Here is a 16,675-nt window from a genome sequence, read left to right on the forward strand (position 1 = left end):
TTTTAAATCAATTATATAACAAAATCAAGGTTATGCAAATAATCACATATAATCTATACTACTAGTTTATAGTATTTGATTTATTAGTCTTGTAAGTCTCTTTTTCTATGCAGTTTACACTCAGATGTGACTCTGCATTGCCATTGAAGCCTTTTAATCACATCAAAGACAAATCATAATACGATTAATACATTTTAAAAAAACTGACACATCAAACATGGGATTGCAAATACAATTATAAGATAACATAGAGAATAGCAGTGACTTCATTGTATTTAGCTATGCACTATTTTACTCTTCATAGACTGTAAGAGTATTGTAAAAAAAAATAATTGCAACATCATCTTACGGCCACAGGCATTTTATGAGCACAACTGTACCTAACTAAAACGTTACATTTGTTGCAACACTCATTTAGAGGATATACTGTATATACTTTTAAAGAGAAGTGGAAATTAATTTGTAAGAAAAAAAGAAATAGTGGATAAATTGGATCTAGTTTGCAATAAATCTAGGTGAATTAAATAAATTATAATACATTAATATGATATTATTAATAGAATCACTCCTATTATGTGAGCTACAGAGAAAATTCATTTATTCATGATTCTTGATTACTCTTTTCAAACAAATCTAGTACAGTATATACAGTGAAGCCAATAGTAGATATCTGAGATGATCAACTCTTTTGAAATTCAAATACAGCAGCTTTGACACATTTTCCCAAAAAATTGATTTGCATAGAATTGATTTGCAATAGTGCAAAGCTTCCATTTGCAGTGAAAAGATGTAACACACTGAGGTCTCATAGGATTGAACAAGAAATGTTAGATGGACACATATCCAAAAAGTCTAAAAAAAAATCATAGTTCATCGGATAGGTGTAGTGTGTATGTTAGTGAAATTGGATTAGTAAAAAAGGCTTGCAAACACAAGCATTCGTTCTAAATTTCTAGAATTTGAGTTCAGTGCACTTCCTGATGAAGAAGTGGGGTTATCACTTTGAAAAGCATTGAATAAAGCACCGTCATCTACAATCCAGTGATTTTGACCATCTTTTAGCTACAACAGTGCAATTCCAATCCATGGTTTTCTCATGGTTCTTTCATACTTCACATCTACAGAGCAGTATCAAGCCTACATATTGTATCAGAGAAATAAAATTGAAGAAAGCATATATTATTTTCACTAAAGTAAGAAAGTTAAAGTGTTGAAGCTCAAAAATGGTTAAAAGACTATCCCACCAATGCCAGAATTGAATGAGTAGAAAAAAGTCACTTTACATGGTGTAATCACTCCAGCTGAATGTACAGTGCCTACAAGTAGTATTCAACCCCCTGCAGATTTAGCAGGTTTACACATTCGGAATTAACTTGGCATTGTGACATTTGGACTGTAGATGAAACTGGAAGTGTGAAATGCACTGCAGCAAAAAAGAATGTTATTTCTTTTTTTTTTTTTAAATTGTGAAAAGTTTATTCAGAGGGTCATTTATTATTCAACCCCTCAAACCACCAGAATTCTGTTTGGTTCCCCCCCCCCTAAAGTATTAAGAAGTATTTCAGGCACAAAGAACAATGAGCTTCACATGTTTGGATTAATTATCTCTTTTTCCAGCCTTTTCTGACTAATTAAGACCCTCCCCAAACTTGTGAACAGCACTCATACTTGGTCAACATGGGAAAGACAAAGGAGCATTCCAAGGCCATCAGAGACAAGATCGTGGAGGGTCACAAGGCTGGCAAGGGGTACAAAACCCTTTCCAAGGAGTTGGGCCTACCTGTCTCCACGGTTGGGAGCATCATCCGGAAGTGGAAGGCTTATGGAACTACTGTTAGCCTTCCACGGCCTGGACAGCCTTTGAAAGTTTCCACCCGTGCCGAGGCCAGGCTTGTCCGAAGAGTCAAGGCTAACCCAAGGACAACAAGGAAGGAGCTCCGGGAAGATCTCATGGCAGTGGGGACATTGGTTTCAGTCAATACCATAAGTAACGTACTCCACCGCAATGGTCTCCGTTCCAGACGAGCCCGTAAGGTACCTTTACTTTCAAAGCGTCATGTCAAGGCTCGTCTACAGTTTGCTCATGATCACTTGGAGGACTCTGAGACAGACTGGTTCAAGGTTCTCTGGTCTGATGAGACCAAGATCGAGATCTTTGGTGCCAACCACACACGTGACATTTGGAGACTGGATGGCACTGCATACGACCCCAAGAATACCATCCCTACAGTCAAGCATGGTGGTGGCAGCATCATGCTGTGGGGCTGTTTTTCAGCCAAGGGGCCTGGCCATCTGGTCCGCATCCATGGGAAGATGGATAGCACGGCCTACCTGGAGATTTTGGTCAAGAACCTCCGCTCCTCCATCAAGGATCTTAAGATGGGTCATCATTTCATCTTCCAACAAGACAACGACCCAAAGCACACAGCCAAGAAAACCAAGGCCTGGTTTAAGAGGGAAAAAATCAAGGTGTTGCAGTGGCCTAGTCAGTCTCCTGACCTTAACCCAATTGAAAACTTGTGGAAGGAGCTCAAGATTAAAGTCCACATGAGACACCCAAAGAACCTAGATAACTTGGAGAAGATCTGCATGGAGGAGTGGGCCAAGATAACTCCAGAAACCTGTGCCGGCCTGATCAGGTCTTATAAAAGACGATTATTAGCTGTAATTGCAAACAAGGGTTATTCCACAAAATATTAAACCTAGGGGTTGAATAATAATTGACCCACACTTTTATGTTGAAAATTTATTAAAATTTAACTGAGCAACATAACTTGTTGGTTTGTAAGATTTATGCATCTGTTAATAAATCCTGCTCTTGTTTGAAGTTTGCAGGCTCTAACTTATTTGCATCTTATCAAACCTGCTAAATCTGCAGGGGGTTGAATACTACTTGTAGGCACTGTAGGTCAGTTGAATAAGGTAAAGGATACAAATTTATTGATACATTGTCTTGAAAGGTTAGACATTTTGGGATCTGCTCTCCTTCATCAGGCTAAAAATTAAACATAAAGGTGGGGTGGAGCAACAAAAGGGTGAGATCACAATACATAATATAAATTAAGGCAAGTCATGTAGATAAAATGTATCATATCATTAAAATTAATTTTATAAAAAAATTGGAATGTTAAAAAAAACATTGTACAACCCCTGGCAAAAATTATGGAATCACCTGGCTCTGAGGATGTTCATTCATTTACTTTTGTGTAAAAAAGAAGATCACAGACATGGCACCAAATGAAAGTCATTTCAAATGGCAACTTTATGGCTTCACGAAACACTAAGAAAACAATCATGAAAACAAAATGCTAGCAAGTAATGGTTAATTTTCAAGAACAAACAGGGGGGGGAATTATGGAATCAGTCAATTAAGAGGGAAAAAATTATGGAATCACCTTGCAAATTTTAATTCCTAAAACTAATAGCTGCATCACATAACATCTGCTCGTTAGACTGCAACTAAAATGGAGTGCTCACACCTTGGAGAGCTGTTGCACCAAGAGGACTGACATGATTTATAGCTCCAACACAGGAGATGTCAATTGAAATAAAGGAGAGGCTTATCAATCTCTTAAAAGAGGGTAAATCACGCAATGTTGCAAAAGATGTTGGTTGTTCACAGTCAGCTGTGTCTAAAATCTGGACCAAAAAGAAACAACATGAGAAGGTTGTTAAAGGCAAACCTACTGGTAGACCAAGGAAGACATCAAAGCATCAAGACAGAAAATTTAAAGCAATATGTCTCTAAATCAAGAAATGCACAACAAAACAAATGAGCGAATGGGAGGAAACTGGAGTCAATGTCTGTGACCGAACTATAAGAAACTGCCTAAAGGAAATGGGTTTTACATACAGAAAAGCTAAACAATGTAAAGATGACTGCCTGAAGAGACCATGTAAATTTCCACAGTCATTGATGATATGGGGCTGCATGTCAGGTAAAGGCAATGGGGAAATGGCTGTCATTACATCTTCATTAAATGCCCAAGTTTACATTGACATTTTTGACACTTTTCTTATTTCATCATGTGAAAGGATGTTTGGGGATGATGAAATAATTTATCAAGATGATAATGCATCCTGCCATAGAGCAAAAACTGTGAAAACATTCCTTGAAAGAAGGCACATAAAGTCAATGACATGGCCTGTAAATAGTACGGATCTCAATTCAATTGAAAATCTTTGGTGGAAGTTGAAGAAAATGGTCCATAACAAGGCTCCAACCTGCAAAGCTGATCTGGCAACAGCAATCAGAGAAAGTTGGAGCCATATTGATGATGAATACTGTTTGTCACTCATTAAGTCCATGCCTAAGAGACTGCAAGCTGTTACTGAAGCCAGAGGTGGTGCAACAAACTACTAGTGATGTATTGGAGTGTTCTTTTGTTTGTTTGTTTTTCATGATTCCTTAATTTGTTTCCTCATAATTGAGTGATTTCATATTTTTTTCCCCCCCTGTTTGGTCTTGAAATGTAACCGTTACTGTCTAGCACATTATGTTTTCATGATTTTTTTCAGTGTTTCTTAAAGCCAGAAAGTTGCCATTTGAAATGACTTTAGTTTTGTGCCATGTCTGTGATCTGCTTTTTTTAAACAACAGTAAACAACTGAATGAACATTCTCAGAGACAGGTGATTCCATAATTTTTGCCAAGCGTTGTATATTGTATAAGCAAGACATTTGATGTATAATGGGTTTACTAATGTTCCTGTCTGTAACATATTAGTAGGAACTGTATATTAAATACTAATAATGTAGCCTCACAATTGGCCAAGTCACAGTCAGTAATCTGGACCATGATTTGTTTTTTTTACAGAGCTCTCTCTATTAAAATAACATATTTTCAATCTCCTATCTGTATGCACTTAGATTTAATTCTTTGGTGAAATTCAGCCTACATATCAGGCTGTATGACAAGCAAAATGGTAAAAACATTTTGAGCTTTTGAATTTCAGGCTCTATACATACTATCCAATACAGCCGGAAATGTGAGACTACCTTCATTTGATAAAAAATCATCTTTGTTATCTCATACATAAATTTGACTTGCAACTAGTTAGCATAAAATAAGTTAAGCAGATTCTTGTCCTGTTACTGCACTGTTATTATTTTGCTCCTAAAATTCTAAATTTTAATTTGTATTATTTGATTAGTATTTTGTACATCCACATTCAGCTTTTAACACTGTCTAAATCCTTCTGGGCATGTTCTCAATCAGATTCAAGCATGTCAACCCAAAACTGATCTTCGGTGTCTTCGACACATTCCCAATGTTGGTGCATACTGGCGAACTCGGGTATGTATACAGCTTTTTTGTTAACTCTGTCCACAAGTGTTCGTGTGTGTTGAGGTATGGGATCTGTGGGAGCTAATCCAGCATCTCTACTTCATTGTCATTGAACCATTTCTTCATTAATCTTGACATATGCTTCTGGTCATTGTCCTTCTGGAACACTGTTGTCCTTTTCATACCCATAGTACTTAAGTGGATGAAGTAACTCATCTAGTAGGATGCGCACATATAGCTCACCTTTGAGACCACCATCAACCTTATTCAAGTATCCAACACCTTTGGTTGTGTAATAACCACAGATCCTCAAGCTTCCTCCCCCAAAATTAACAGTTCCTTCAATTTCTTCATCTATTAGCTCTTTTTTCCCTTGTTTTTTTCAGACCCATTTATTTATTTTATTTATGTGTCAAACTTATATGCCGCCCCTCTCAAAAGACGTTAGAATATAGTTCCAAGACAAACAAAAAAAAGGTTGAGCTTACCACGCCAGTTAAATAAGAATTTTCAAAGCATCCAGTAATCACAGGGAGGGTGCCAAGTCCAGCTGTCCATGTACAACCACAAGAATAACATGGATGGGAGGCAGGTCATCCATCCGAGTGAAAACATGATTTATTCAAACTTCCATGAAAGGTAAGTCCATGTAGACAAAAATTACAAAGCCTTATGCTTTTGTAGTGCCAGCAATGCCATTAATCATAGGATCAAAGCAAGAAGTATGGATTAACTCTTTATATCCACTGCAACCAATTACAAAAAACATAATGAAAGTCCAATGAAAAAACATATCAGAAAAAATACCTGAAAAAATAAATATACATGTATAACAAGAAATAATTAATACATATATGGATTTGTTAAATTACAAATAGTAAAATTAAGATACATTTATTTAATATATGCAAAAAAAACCCTCTAGTATTGCAAAAACAACATACTTAAAAAAAACCCAAAATATTTAAAATTTTCTAAGTGCATCTTTCCTCTGCCATAAACCTCTTTCAGGGATTGCATGTTATATATGTCAAAAAATGAAAAATGGGAAGTATCCCACTTGTACATGTACACAGAGTGTTTGGTAGCATTCTGGACAGTCACATGTCTTTTTTGGATTTTTGCTTCAATGGTAATACTGGACAGGGTATTGGACATCATTACATAAAAAGAAAACATCTTGTAACACACCCTGTTCAAACTACTCATGCCATTCCTTATGAAGAATGCCTCAGAGCTCGACATACATGCTCTTTTGATCAAGCCTTCCTAAGGCCAGAGTCACACTTGCGCGAGTCTTGCATCGCATCACCTGCCATGGCCACACAGTCTCCTGACAGGAGCGGGTCGGCTGCATGTATTTCTATGCAGCTGAGATGCTCCTGTCCGGAGGGCAGCAAGCCATGCCAGGTGATGCGATGTGAGACTCGCACCAGTCTCTCGCAAGTGTGACTCTGGCCTAAGTAAGTGTGCTGTCATCATTGAAATGCTTCAGAATAGAGGATACAAAAAAGTATTATTCAGTACACTTTCAATAAAGTTATAATCAAATCCAAGGATTCTATTCTTTCAGATCAGACTGCAATTAAGGTTGCTAAAAAAATCAAACACAAATAAGACTTCTTCCTCCATAGTTTTTCCACCTCCTATAGTTGCCAATTTAATGATGTAAAAAGAATTATACTCAGGTGTTTACCATTACTTGAAGGGGTTGTCTGGGCTTTTTATATAATTTGTGTTTGGAACTAGGCTGCAGAATGCTAATAATTTGTAATTTACGCCCTGTCAGCATCCTGCACAGTTACCTTGATACAAAACTTGGTGATGTGAGCAGCTTTCTCCTGAGGAGCAGCTCACACTAAGGATATGTGCGCACTTTGCGTTTTTACCTGCGTTTCAGCTGCGTTTTGAACTGCAGCGTTTTCATGCCAAAATGCTTGAGTTTAGATTTTCCAGCAAAGTGTATGGGAAATGGGGATTTCTTGTGCACACTTTGCTGTTCAAGACGCTGCGTTTAATTTGCATAATTGTGGGCAAAAACTCAGCATTCAAAGAAGCAGCATGTCAATTGTTTTTTGTTTTTGCCATTTGGGCAGCGCTTTCCAAACATTGAAGTCAATGAGAAGTAGCAAAAAGCAAGCAACATCAAAATTTCATGCTTTTTAGGTGCAGAAAACATGCATTTATGACATCAAAATAATGGAATGATATGACCCTTTACACACACACACATAGTCTGACAATTAAATTGATAAAAAATCTTAATTTATTGTTATTTTAGCCATAAATAGTATAAAACTGCTATAATTATATTAAATATTACTTTTTTTCATTTTGATATAAATAATTATATTTGTTTTCTATTTTTATTCCTTTTTTCATAATGTTTCATAGTGTTTGTATGTTTAAACTTTATTTAGCAGGGTCTTTATGTTCAAAACGCATCTGAGTTTAAGCATTGAAAAAGCATGTAAAAAGCGCTAAAAGCGCAGCTAAAACACGATAAATACGCACCCGTTTTTATCGTGTTTCTGTGGCCAAAAGCAACTTTGGTAAAAGCAATTTCTGCCAGAGGATGCGTTTAGAACTACCTCGACGCAAAGTGCGCACATAGCCTAAGACTAGTGTTTTCCTGTCTGGAGTCTGGTCGTAACATTACAGCTGGATGCTAAACCAACTCTCCAACAGGCCGCCCTCCTCCGCTCTGCATCTACAGCGCAAATGCTGGAAACGATCCCACCACCTGCGCAGTGCACCTTGCTCCTGCTGGCATTGCACTGTGTAAGTGCCACACAGCACTGGGCTAGGGGATGCAGGCAGGTCTAAGAATGCTGATTAGAGTGAGCTTTTCAATCAGCTGTGAGGAGGATGGACACCCTCAGTATATTCACAGCAAGTACTGTGAATTACCGAGTGTCATTCCTATCAGCTGTGTCAGCACTGACATCCTGTGTACAGGAGTCGGCACTGAGATTACTCTTCAATCTTCCTCTTGTACAGAGATCATCTGTGAATGCCGGAACGGTAATGCAGGGAGATTCAAGTGTAATATCAGTGCTGACTTTTGTGTCCAGGCAGGGAGGGAGAAATCCACTCACCAATCCACATGGGCTTCAGCAGCTGCTAGGGTTGGACTCTCTCCCTCTGTACTTCTCTCTAACAGATTTGCTTGCTACCTGCACCAGGAAGAGGAGGAGCTGAGGTGGGAATTATAAGGTTCTGCAGCAACTGAGATGTGAATTATGAGGTTCTACAGCAGCTGAGTCTTGTATTGTGAGGTTCTGCAGCAGTAGAGGTGTATTATGAGGTTATGAGTTATTCATGTAGATATATACAAACGCATATTTACACTTTTGCACACCACTATAGAATTAGGTTCTGCAGGAGCTGAAGTGTGTATTACGAGGTTTAGCAGTGTTGACATATGAATTTTGAAGTTCTGCAGCAGCTGAAGTGTATTATGAAGTTCTGCAGCAGCTGAGGCATGTACGTTGAGGTTTTTATAAGGTGTATATGTAGATATACACACATCCCTATAGACTTTTCCCTTCACAGTACTCATATTTCAGGGATAATGGGAAGCGCCATACCCCTGTGGTATGGTGTATAGTACATTGATTGCGCTGCTTTCCACACTACTTTCAATTCTGGAGAGATGATACAGGGCTAGGGTAGATTACTGTCAGCCAATGTGTGTGCAGAGGGCGGGGCTGGACATCGAGGTTGGGCAATGCCAGCTCTGGCTGTGAGGTTAGGCAAACAAGCACAGAGAGATATCAAGTTTGGCTGAGGCACAGGTAAATAATTTGACTGCAGGGAATGAAGTAAAATTCAGAAGGAATGAAAGGTAGAAACAAAAAACTAAATTTATAGGGATATTATATATTACAATACAGCACAGATTAGCGTAAAACATTTTTTTTGTATTTTTGGGGTCTGACAACCTCTTTAATCAAGATGTTAGTTTGAGGCATATAATAAAGGATAATTGCATAATAGTGGCCCACAGAAGTAGAACACTTTGCTATCACTTAGCCTTTATCACATGCCTGCCTCTAATCAGACTTGGCTTCCTATACAAGACTGGTCTGTACTAGCCTTTTATACTAGATAGTTGCTGTACTGTGTGCTGTTTTGCCGTTAAGAAGTCTGAATTTTCCTCATCTGAAGGCATCTGCTTTACTATTAAGTCTAAGTTGTACTTAGAAAAGCATATTGGATACTAAAACTTAACACTTAATTTCCATATGGTGTGAATTTTAAAAATTACTTGGTTCTGATGTATTAAGTTGTTTTTGTAACATTAGTTGTTTTTTGATTATATTAAATTATTTTAGCTGAATTTCGTTTTTTGTTATTTAATTTATCCTTATATGTATTCATTATTTCTCGTTATATATATATATATATATATTTTTTTAGGTATTTTTTTCTTATATGTTTTTTTCATTGGACTTTTGATATGTTTTTTGTGATTGGTTGTGGTGCATATAAAGGGTTAATCAATACTTCCGCTTTCTATTGTATGATAAATGGTGCTGTTGGCGTTAGATAAGCATAAGGCTTTGTAATTTTACACCACGTTGACTTTCTTTTTATGGAATTTTGAATAAATTATGTTTTTACTCAGATGGATGTGCCGCTGATTCCTCCTAACCATGTTATTCAGGGTATAGTCTAATGACTGTCATCATTACAAATCATCCATTACTCATGTTCTACTGTATATGTATTGTACATTTTTTGCAAACTCAAAACAAAACTTCTTATAATGATCTTGAAGTCGAGGCTTCTTCACTTTTTTCAGGAAACAATTCCAGATTTTTGTAACCTTCATCTCATGGTGCTTATGAAGCATATGAGCTGTCTCCTCTGCCTTGTTTGCTGCAGCAGAACTGATAGTCCTTGTGATGAGCCGACTTTTTGACTGCAATATTTTGTCTGACTGTCCTCCTCATGGCTTTTGAATGTAAGGTGCAGACTTCATTTCATTTTCTTCAAGTGTCATGGCATTCCAATGATGCAGTTTGGCAATTTTCTTGACTGAGAGACCGCCATCGATGAACTGGATAATGCTGTTTTTCTTTTCTTGGCAAATCTTCTGCATGCCTGCTCCTCAATTCAAAGTAGTGACCTTTCACTTGAGAGTCAACGTAATAACATTGAGCTAGTAGAGAATGTTAAAACAGGTTGCAATTTGGACTATACAGAGAGAAAAAGATTTTTCCATGATCAGGAGAAAAACAGTAACAATGCATTACAAAAATTTGCATAACTAATAATTTGTGTATGGGATAGTGAATATGATTATGTATAAAATGAAGATATTTTCGAAGTTGTAGTGGATGGTGAGATATGAAGCCTTAAAGTCAAAACTTCAAAACATTGTTACCTTTTTTCCTCTTCCGTGTACTTTGTTCAATGGGGTAATGGAAAAATCTCAAACATTGCAATTGTGATGGCCGGATCTTTTTCTTTTAATACTGTTTAGTGAATAACATTTTATGATATTATCCGTGTTTTTATTTAGACGCCTTTTCAAAGGTTAGAATCTGAAATACGGCTTCAGGTATAAAGGCTTTCCATAGGTATTGCAACATACTCCTCTTTCTTCTTTTCATAGGCTCCTCGTCCTTTCTCGTACAGTCTTCCTGTGGTTTTCCCTTCTGGAGGGCACTGCTTCTTTTTACAGTATGTCCCAGCAATCATGTGCTGAATTAAGGAGGTCCCACATGGTCAAATAGGATGTGACTTAAGTAATTGATGTGCATTGTGCTCCATTTGATGGCCAGGGCTTAGTTTGTGATGGCACCTTGGATCAAAGGAAGACCCAGCTGGAAAAGAATGGAAAAAAACCTATCAGAATGAATAAAGATGAGCGATAGCAGTAATATGCTGGCCAGCCTACTGTTGTTTTATTGGATTCATGCAAATTGTATCTCTAATAATTAAATTCATAAGTTTCAGAATTTGGAGGAACATTCATAAGTCAATTTGCTTATCTCAATACATAACATGTAAACTACTTTTTTTTTAATCAAAACTTTTGTTAGTATGATTGAAGCATAAAGGATATATTATTAACTAATAAGGTCTAATAGGTTATTTGTATATTTTCCCAGAGAAACAGGAGACAAGAAATTTACTGACTACGGTCAAGTTTGAACAGCCAAGCTTATTAGGCGGGCTTTGCACACTACAACATCGCAGGTGCGATGTCGGTGGGGTCATGTCGAAAGTGACGCACTTCCTGCGTCGCTCTCGACATCGTAGTGTGTAAATCCTAGATGATACGATTAACGAGAGCAAAAACGTCATAATCGTATCATCGGTGTAGCGTCGACGGTCCGATGCTGTTCTTCGTTCCTGTGGCAGCACACATCGCTGTGTGTGAAGTCGCAGGAGCGAGGAACATCTCCTACCTGCGTCATCAAAGCTCGCGTCGGCTATGCGGAAGGAAGGAGGTGGGCGGGATGTTTACAATCCCGCTCATCTCTGCCCCTCCGCTCCTATTGGCCGCCTGCCGTGTGACGTCGCAGTGACGCCGCACGACCCTCGCCCTTAATAAGGAGGCGGTTCGCCGGCCAGAGCGACGTCGCACGACAGGTGAGTGCATGTGAAGCTGCCGTAGCGATAATGTTCGCTACGGCAGCTATCACAATGATATCGCTGCTGCGACGGGGGCGGGGACTATCGCGCTTGGCATCGCAGCATCAGCTTGTGATGTCGCAGTGTGCAAAGTACCCCTAAGAATTTCTAAATACAAGATTTGTCACACTAGTGTGTGTTCTTCATTGGTAAATGTAAAAATCAGAATATTTCAGGTTTGTTTTGTATATGAATAGAAACAAATTAACCCCTTAAGGGCGGGGCAATTTTTCATTTTTGAACTTTCATTTTTTCCCTCCCCTTTTTCCAAGAGCCAAACCTTTTTCATTTTTCTGTCAAAATAGCTGTGTGAAATCTTATTTTTGTGGGATGAGCATGATGTATTGGTAAGCAGTAAAAAAAATCTAAGTATGGCAAAAAAGCAAAAAAAGGGAAATTCAGCAATTGTTTTTTGCCTTTTTTTATTTACAGCAGAATTTGTCAGTATGATTCTCCAGTTCAGTACCATTATGTAGATACCAAACATGTATAGCTTTGTTTTTCTAAAAGTGGTGAATAATAATTCTGACATAATTTTTTTAGTTTTTTTAAAATCTTGCTTGTTTCACGACATTTAGCAAGCCGTAATGAGAGATAAGCAGACCCATGGAAATTCAGTTCAGCATTGTCAGCAGAACTTTAAATTAAGTTTGGTTTGGGACTCGAACTTGACCTGACCCCAATGAATGTCACTAATTGGACAGTTCGGTTCTCCGCCCACATGTAGCCAGCCATAAACAGAGCATTTCCGTTGGCAGGTGGGAGAGGTTTTTCCATTTTTTTGTTCACCTTACAGCTGATGTTACCTCCAGCATGCGCCGTCAAACACTGCAAGTGTCTCGCACTGGGCTGTACACTGAGCGTACCTGAGCACAGCGATGCTTGCAAGAGTGGTGTTTGTGCGTAAAGCACCCAAACTCAGACCCTGAACTGAGTTTTTTAATAAAAGTGCAAATGCTGAACACCGAACCTCGGGTTTGTTCATCTCTAGCCGTAATGGTTTGAATTTTTGGTATATGGAGCTGTGAGCACTTGCTTTTTTGCTCCCCGATTGCTTGTTGATGTTGATATTAATATTATTATTCGATATATAAGGATATTTTGATTGCCTGTTATTACATTTTTTCTGTTTTTATGTCATTGAATTATTTTACTTCATATTTTCTTTGATCAAACTTTTTTAAAGCAGCAATACCAAAAATGTGAGTTTCATTTTTTTAATTTTTAATGTGGCAAAATTTAAACTTTTCTATTTTTTTTTCATATTTTTTAAAATACTTTTTTTTATCTTCGTACTATATTTACTAGTCCTCTTAAGGGACCTGAAACTGCATTAGTCTTATCACTTGTTCTGTATACAGCAATGCCACAGCATTGCTGTATATAGATGGAATCATAGTTTTCTATGACCACCTGCCACAGACTTGTTTTTATAGGAGTACAGAGATGACAGACACAGAGGCCATCAGCTGAACCCTGTCTTTCATGATAACTCATCGATGTCCTGGGATCGTGTTGTGGGCATGCCAATGAAGGCTCAGAACAGCTCGTCTCCTTGCCAGAGTGCATTCATTGCTGCTGTCAGAGATTGAAAGCAGCATTTAACAGCACTTCTCAACCCACAGCTGTTAGAGTGAGATGAAGACTGCATGATTCAGCTTTCATCTGTAGAGAAAGATACGGGCTCGGCGTGCGGGCCCGCATTAAAGGCAAAGAAAGCACATTATTAGTTGTAGATGGGTTAAGAAAAGTTTGTAGGGAAAAAGGGGCTGAAATCCTTTGTAATTATTTAAATGGTTCTTATATACTCAGGAAAATCCTGTAATTTCTTATATACAAAGTAAAACCATTTATGTTCAAATTAGGTGAGCAGAAAAATAACAGTGTCTTAAAAAGAAGATTTATAAATTGTTCTCTACTCTCAAAAGTTGTACTAAGTGATTGGTTATTCCACCTACTACTTATACCATCTGTGATGGGGTCCTTTTTCCTATATTACACAATAAACAGAGTGAGAGATGGATGAGCAATCTAAAAAACATTTATTCCAAGCAAATTAAATGGTCCGGAACATAATCCACCATACAAAGGGTAAAAAAAATCCAGAAACACGAATATAGTCCAGTAAGCAATAATTGTCCAGATCTTTCAGGGGAGCCACAGCTTTTGTCCACAGAGGATGAATCTTCCTGCTTCACTCTTGAAGTTCTCAAACAGACTAACTAATCTCCCAGATAAACAGAGAGTTTAGGTGGATCCCAGGCCCCCTCCCCTAGACCTAGTGACAGAAGCACTACAAGGGGATATAACCTGACCTAACAGAACAAACAATATATCGAATAGACAGACCACCACGCCCAGAGCATGAACCCACACAAAATGGTACATAACCCCCAATATCACACCATCACACCATCCCTGCTTGGTACTTTAGCATAACATACTTATACACAAGGGGGATGTTTGATGTCCCAATAGAAAAAAGGAATCATAAGAGGAATTAAAAATGTATATTTGTTTCATAGCAATAAAGTAATTTCATGGATAGATTGTTTAATCCTCATGAACAAAGTCCAGGCATTTCAAACTACAGATGAGTCTTAAGATATGAAATTAAGAAAATGATGATAAGATTTTAGAACAACATTGAAGTAAGATGATTATAAATTTCTCTCATTTAACAACCAGTCAATAAAAATGAATTGCAAAGTAATTTCAATTAGTTCAAATGGCATCTAATTATTATGTTATTTATATTATGAAAGCTAAAACGGATTCCCCTTCACAAATCATACAGAATGCAAACTATAGAGGCGATGTATCACACGCAATGGTATTAACAAAAGTTGAAATATATATTGTTGTATATTATGACATTTAAAGTTATTGAAAAATTGTTTGCCTTAATAAATTCTTTATGCAAACCTTTTTAAATGGTCTTTTAACTTCTATTGATCATGACCTTGGCATTCAGAGTCTAATTATAATAAAAATGTCCTTTTTCCTCTTGTGTATAAGAAAATCATTACCTGAAATTAATCAGAGCTACAGCTTTGTTAATTACAAATTGGTTATTCATATGTGGTAGATGAGAGTACGCTATTAAAACTAATTTACCTTTATTATATTCAAGATATTAAAGAACACTAATCATATTTCTTATAGACATTTGAATATTGTATTCTGTGTTCTCATCCATTGATTGTCAGTAATATTACCCCTTTAATTAAGAAATTCTAAATAATTAACATCTGTTATAATTCACTTGCTGCATAAAGATATGTATACAGGGCATCTTCACAACTAGAGGGCAAATAAACCGCATACAATGCTAAACAGAGAACTTTAGAGAGCAAATATAGCAAAAAAAAAAAAAGAACAAACTTCTTCATGCATGTCAACGAACTTTATACATTTTTTATTATTTCATTCAGATATAAAATTAAGTGTGCATTTTATCTATTTTGTATTATTTCTAGAAAGCAGATTTAATGTTAAAAAGTTTATTTGCAAGGAGGAAACTATAACAGAAAGGCAATTCTGTCTCTAAGGGGTACTTTGCACGTTGCGACATTGCTAGCATCAGCTAGCGATGCCGAGCGTGATAGTACCCGCCCCAGTCGCACATGCGATATCTTGTGATAGCTGCCGTAGCGAACATTATCGCTACGGCAGCTTCACACGCACTTACCTGCCCTGCGACGTCGCTCTGGCAGGCAAACCTTCTCCTTCCTAAGGGGGCGGGTCGTGCGGCGTCACAGCGACGTCACACGACAGGATGCCAATAGAAGTGGAGGGGCGGAGATGAGCGGGACATAAACATCCCACCCATCTCCTTCCTTCCGCATAGCCGGTGGAGGCAGGTAAGGAGATGTTCCTCGCTCCTGCGGCTTCACACACAGCGATGTGTGCTGCCGCAGGAACGAGGAACAACATCGTATCATCCTATTGGTGCGACATTATGAAAATGACCGACGCTACACAGATCACCAATTTTCGACGCTTTTGCGATCGTTTATCGGCGCATCTAGGCTTTTCACGTTGCGACGTCATTACCAGCGTCGGATGTGCATCACTTTCGATTTGACCCCGACGATATCGCTGTAGTGATGTCGCAACGTGCAAAGTACCCCTAAGTGTTTTGCTCTGTTGACTTATCACAAACATGCACCAGACCTCATCATGCACTCTTCTAACTTAAAAGAGTGGTCCAACCGGCACCTAAAATGTATTTTATAATTATCACCCTAACCACTTTAGTAATTTGTCTGTATGCTTCTTCCAATCTAGCAATTCCCTAAATGTGTTTTTACTATATTTCATGTGATATTTCGCTTAAAAGGAGTCCCAAAGTGATTTCACAGGCGGCTGTACTCACTTTCCCTAGTGTCCATTACCCCTCATGGAATGCGACGTCACAAGGGGTAGTGCAGCAGTTCCTTACTAGTCTCTTGCAACACCACCCCCTAAGAAGACGTCCTGGTTTCTGGATGATGGACGCTGTGGGGGAAGTAAGTGCAGTCCTTGCACTCTGCTTCTGCAGCATATCAGAAATGTGAGTACAGCCCTCACATTTTTGTAAACCTTTTTTATATGTTTTCATGGGACAACGCTGTAGATATGACACTTTCATACAAAGCAAAGTAGTCAGTATGCATCTTATGAAAATTTGGATAGCGAGAAGTATAGGGTATTGCTTATTAAAGAAAATTAGAAGAGTGCTTATGGTGTAAGATTGGA

The 16,675-nt window shown here is 37.9% G+C and overlaps 1 long non-coding RNA gene across 3 annotated transcripts in view; it reads right to left on the bottom strand.

Moving 5' to 3' along the window:
- Positions 1-16,675, bottom strand: part of LOC142317136 (uncharacterized) — a 265,001-nt gene that overhangs the window by 65,430 nt on the left and 182,896 nt on the right. For 2 of the 3 annotated variants that reach the window (XR_012754671.1, XR_012754669.1), the window contains one exon: positions 10,680-11,121. This is a non-coding gene — a long non-coding RNA (uncharacterized LOC142317136). Of the gene's footprint in view, positions 1-6,749; positions 10,490-10,679; positions 11,122-16,675 lie in introns of those variants that run through there. The other variant, XR_012754670.1, reaches the window with a different exon arrangement.

Source organism: Anomaloglossus baeobatrachus, chromosome 6 (assembly GCF_048569485.1).
Source record: "Anomaloglossus baeobatrachus isolate aAnoBae1 chromosome 6, aAnoBae1.hap1, whole genome shotgun sequence".
Lineage (NCBI taxonomy): Eukaryota > Metazoa > Chordata > Amphibia > Anura > Aromobatidae > Anomaloglossus > Anomaloglossus baeobatrachus.